Raw genomic sequence first — 6,000 nt, forward strand, 5'->3', positions numbered from 1 at the left:
GAAGAGGTAGAGAAGAGCGGTTGGAATAGGTTGTCATGATGTGTGGAAAGTATAACGCCCAGTGTTTGAATCAACCTGGCTCTGGTACCACTGATGGTTTGTGAATTTGGGATAGAGAAAATAGTGATGATTTGTTGTAGTTTAGAATATTTGATGACTAGTAGTAGTGGCTAGAGTAATGATGGGTTATGATATTATAGTTGATGTTGTTGAGTGGACAAGTGAAGAAATTTGGTTTTGGAGGAGTAATGTTTATGTTTTAGAGAGTATAAGATAGTAGAAAATAGTAGAGTTTTATTGATGGTTTGTTGTTTTTAGTTACACCATTTGCTACCCATGATGAGGTATTTATAGTGGCTAGCCCACTTTACATTTGTGGCTAGAATGATTTATTCTAGATTTTTCTAGTGTATTTGATTTACAAATACAACTTCTAGATTAATCCACACAAATTTACTTGTTTCTCAAGCACAACTAGAAAATTCTAGACTTAAGTTTTCTAGAAATGCTTATAAGAAATTCTAGAGTAATCTTATTCTACAAATATCTAGAAGATTCTAGAGTAAAGTATTCTACAAATGTCTAGCATATTCTAGAGTATTCAAGAAATGTGTAGCAACTTCTAATAAATATAATGTATGACATAAATGTATTAAAAAATTTGGGCAAAACATTGTCTATAATTTTAATAAAAACCGGTTCATTTTTTTCAATATATAATAGAATGAATTACAGTTCTATAATATATATAAATATTTATATCAATAATCTCTACGTATATGATATCTGAACACACTATTAATATAGATATATTTACATGGTTACATGACGTATATATAAATTACAATAATATTTAAAAAAAAATTAATAATAGAATAAAATAAAAATAGAAAAAGTCATATTGTAGAGTATTATACATGTATCAACTATTTTTAATTTCTAATGTATCTCGCAATGTCTTTTGGTGAATTTGATGAAGAAAAATAGCTTCAATCACTTGATAAAAAAAATTATCACACAAATTTATAAGATAAAAAAATGATATGTATAACTTTATTATTTTTAAATAAATATGATTTAATTATTTAAATTATCATAAAAAAATTTAAAATATTATATTTTAATTAATTAATTTATTTTTGTTTAAGTTTATGTTTTTTTCTAGTTTTTGGATTTGGCAGTGACAACAAGAGATTATATATTATATGTTTAATATAATATTAATATTATACATGGATTTTAAATTTAAGTTTGTTGCTAGTTTTTTTTTTTAAAAAGTTTGTTTCTAGTTGATAGTAGATTATATTATGTTATATGTTTAATATGATATTATTATAATACGTGAAGTTTAAGTTTAAGTTTAATTAAATTTTATTTAAGTTATAAAATGTATGGTTTTATTATTTTTAAATAATTTCTATTGTAAAATATTCTATTTTAATTTGTTTAATTATTTATTATTATATTAAATTAGATTTAAGTTTAAATCATGTTTATAAGCTACCGTTAAATATAAGAATATTCTATTATATATAAGAATATCCCGTTAAAGTTAACTAAAAAAATAAAAAAATCCTTAAAATCAATAATTTATTTTATCTACACACTTATTATATAGAAGAGATATATTTATATAACGATGTTTTCTTTTCCTATGAATGGTATAAAAAAATGAGATATATCAATTGTGAAAGATCTTGCCCAATAGTTAGATTTCATTTTTTTATATATCACTACTACAAAAATATGCTTTTAGGACACTATTTTAAGGCACTCGCCTAGATGTGAGCCCTAAAAACATCTCCTGCACTTTTTAGGACACTCATTGAGAGTTCTTAAAAAATTTCTTTCAGGATACGCAGTGCGAGCCATAAAATCTGATGTGTGTCCTAAACATTTGATTTTTTTTTAACAAAAGTTCCTGGACTTTTTAGGACACTCATTGAGAGTCCTTAAAAAATATCTTTTAGGACTCATGGTTCGAGCCTTAATTACTGATGTGAGTCCTAAAAGACTATGAGAAAATTTGAGTCAGTGAAGACTTTTAAGGACACACTTTGAGTGTCCTAAAAAAATAATATATAAATAAATTAACAAATTAAAATTTTATTAATAACTAAATTAAACTAAATAAATAAATAAAACAAACCATATCTCCCACTCACCCCCTCATCTTTCTCTCCCCTCTATCTCGGATTCTCTCCCACCCGAACCTCTCTCCTTCCCTCTCTCCTGCCTGAGACTTTGTAGAGCTCGACCAACGCCTTCCCCGCCGCCACCAGCAACACGCGCCAGCCAGGGAGCTTCGGAGGCCACCGAACCTTCGACCCACGTGAGCCCAAACCCTCACGCGCCCCCAAGGTGGACAACAGCGCCTGCGATTTGGGTTTTCCCAAAGTTTCCGACGAGATTCCGATGACCTTGGGTCGTTGTGAGTCGAGCCACCACCACCATCGTACTCAACACTTTCATGCGAGCAAAACCCAACCAATGATCGGGTTAGAAGTTGCCAGATTTCATTTTTGGTGTTCATCGGAATCTATGGAGTCCGAAACTTTTTTGGCTCCAATCCGGCCACCCTGTTCGGTTCCACGAAGAACCACCACCACCACGACGTTCCCTGAGCCTTAGGCTTCGAAAGCAAGCCAGTAGTTTCTCGAACCACCGTCGTAGGGTGGTGGCGTCGCCGCTGTCGCCGGAGCTCCAGCGGGAGCTTTGGCTACCAATTAATTTTTTAAAAATTAACAATAAATTTTTTTAGGGGTCGCAAACATTCTTTTAAGGATCGCAACGCGAGTCCTAAAAAACCTCACTTTTTAAGATTCTCAAATAGAGAACTCACGTAAAAACTTTGCGAGCCCTAAAAAGTATTTTTTATAGTAGTGTATATATCTTTATATATTATAAGTGTGAGTTTAACCCAGGTTATTGTTTTCAGTTAGATTTATCAATTTTTTTTATTGTTTTTCTTACACCGTTAGTTTTAGAATCATCTACATAAGATAAATAAATATAGTAATAAAGTCATCTAAATAATGTAAATAAATTGAAAATAAAATAATAAATGAGCCATAATAATTTCTCATCACATATTTTAAAGTTGCATATTAAAGTATTTAAATGATTCTATTAATTATTTTTTCAAAAGTATAACAAAAAAATATTTATGTGCTTAAATTTATTATTTTATTAATTATTTATTTTACCGTTAAATTTTTTTAATGAGAAATTACTTATTTTAATTTTTCTAGCCATTAATTAAATAACATACATTTATATATAACTTTTTGTTGGCTTTAAAATTTTTTAAATTAAATATTTAAAATTTGACTAAACAAACTTTTTAAATTCATAGTTTTAATTTATAATTTTTTAATATTTTATTATATTGAAATTCATAAATATTTTTTTCAAAAGAAAATTAGAAAAAAATATTTAATTTTAAAATTAGAATGAACCATATATTTTATCTTTATACATAAAAAGTTTGTCTAACATATTCTTGGTTTAATAATTTTTTATATTTTTTTAAAATATTTTTTTTAAAAAAATACTATAGACAATGTTTTGATTTAATTTTTTAATATGTTTATTTAATTTTTTTATAATATATGACATTGTTTATTTATTTAAAATTTATAAGATAATTTAAAAAATATAATTAATTAATATATTTTCTAAATAAAACTAAATAAATGTTGATTTGTATCTTGTTTTTACTTAGTATATATAAATGGTGCGATTCCTTGTTAGTTTTATATAGGGAAAAAAAACACACACACACACAGATTTGAGAAAGCACACAGATCCACATATTTTTAAATCTGAATTTTTGTCATAAATGAGATATTTAACATTAGTCGACGTAATTACAAGTAATTGGTAAAAGTAGATTATTTAAAATATTAATGTCAGAGCACTTTCAATGTATGTTCTACTCCATCATTTAAAATATCTTCTTAAAACACATATTTTTCTATTTTACCTCTAAGTGTTACATTATAGCATACATCAGCTTGTCTATATATTTCTCTATATCATTTAAATATTATATCTTTAAATATATTTTATTAATTAAAGTAAAATAAAATAATTGAAAAAGAAAAAAGAAATAATAAATATATATATACTAAATGGGAGAGAGAAAACTTATAAAAAAAAAAATATATATATTATATAAATGTTATGTAAATGTAGATATGGATTAATTGAAGTTTGTGCATATCTATTATAAATATATGTACAAAGGAGTTGATAGAATATGTTTTTGTGAATTTTAGCTAAATATTATAGAAAAAAGCTTCGCTGGTGTTGTTGACGGTGCCGGAGAATGGACAAAGGATTGGAGGAGAAACTGTCGTGAAGTGAGACGGAGACCATCTGTGAGAGGGAAGGCGGGGTGGAGAGAGACAACGGCGAAGTGAGAATAAGAGATCAAAAGAAAAAAAACATGTGATAGGCCCAATGCTCAATATCATACTTAGAAACCAATATAAGAGATCTTATTGGCCCAATAAACAATAGGAATATCCTAAACAATAACACTTTTTGAAAAATGTCATTTTTAAGTGGAATATAAAGTCAAAATTGTTGTAGTGTATACACCACCAAAACATATTTTTTTTGTAATTTACCTTAAATTTTTATATTATACCATACATCAACTTCTCTATTTTTTCTCTACATTATTTAAATATTATATTTTTAAAAAATATTTTATTTATTTTAAAAAATAAAATAATTAAATATAATAGTATCACACTCATATATATATATACAAAAGTTTATAAAAAAAATAATAAAATATTTATAAGTTAATGAATAATATTTCATTACGTATAAAGAAATAGTATTAATTTAAATGAAAAATGATAGATTATTTATTTAACAATTTTTTTTTATATTATAAAAAATTAGATATTTTACTTCGTGCAGTAGTAGTTAAAAATCTTTTGAGTATCCTAGCTTCGTGTGAACAAGTTCCCATTAAAGGGTAAAAAATAAATCAATGTGATGGACGACAGGGCAAACACAAAATTCTAGCAGTCAAATTTGTTCAGTCTCTGTCGCCTGGACTGTAGAAGTCTTAATTTCAAGCCTTCTTGTAGATATTAATATATAGTTTAAGAAATAAGAGTAGTGTCAGTCCAAAAGAAAATATTACAGTTCAGAAAAGTACAATAAATTAAGTAGATTATAGTGGATCCTTATGGGCCACATTTTCATCCTGATTCATAACTGACAATAATTAACCAACATTTTTCAATAAAAAGGACCAATATTTGTCTTAATCTAATTGCGCCCAAAGTTAAATTAGTGCAAAGACATTCATTTTTTAAAATATATTATTATTACATATTTATAAAATGATTAAAATATACTATTTTAAAATAGAGAAAATTACAAAATACACTATATAACTCAAAAAAATTTAAAATATATGGTATCTTATATTTATACGGTTAATTATTTTAAATATATGATTTTTTAAAGGGCTTTTTTAAATAAAAAAAACTAAAGGTAAAAGTAAATAAATAAAGTGCAGTGTACTGTGTGTGTAGAAATTTCTCCTGTCTTCTCTTATCTCTCTACTCTCCTATCTCATTCTCTTCATCTTCTATTTTTCTCGGTAAGTTCTCTTTATTTTTCTATGTGACCAGACCATTTGTACTACTTTATGGTGCCATTTTCGTTGGTTTCAGCTCAATTAGTAGGGTTTCAAGCTTTCTTTTCTTGATTTTTCATTTTTATTTTTTATTTGGGTTTCAATTCTCATTGAGTATAACCAAATTTTTTTATAGTCTTTTGGTGCTTCCGGTTTTAATCTTAGCTTCAATTTTATATGTTTGAGCTTTGTGAATTTTTTGTTTAAATATATTATTTATGTAGCAATCTGTTACATATTTGTAAAGTATGTTTTCTGATGATGAAAAGTTTGGGCCTGTTTGACATTGTTTCAGTTTTTTGTTTTCAAAATTGTGTTTTCACAAATGAGAACAG

This window comes from Humulus lupulus, chromosome X (genome assembly GCF_963169125.1).
Source record: "Humulus lupulus chromosome X, drHumLupu1.1, whole genome shotgun sequence".
In the NCBI taxonomy this organism is placed as follows: Eukaryota; Viridiplantae; Streptophyta; class Magnoliopsida; order Rosales; family Cannabaceae; genus Humulus; species Humulus lupulus.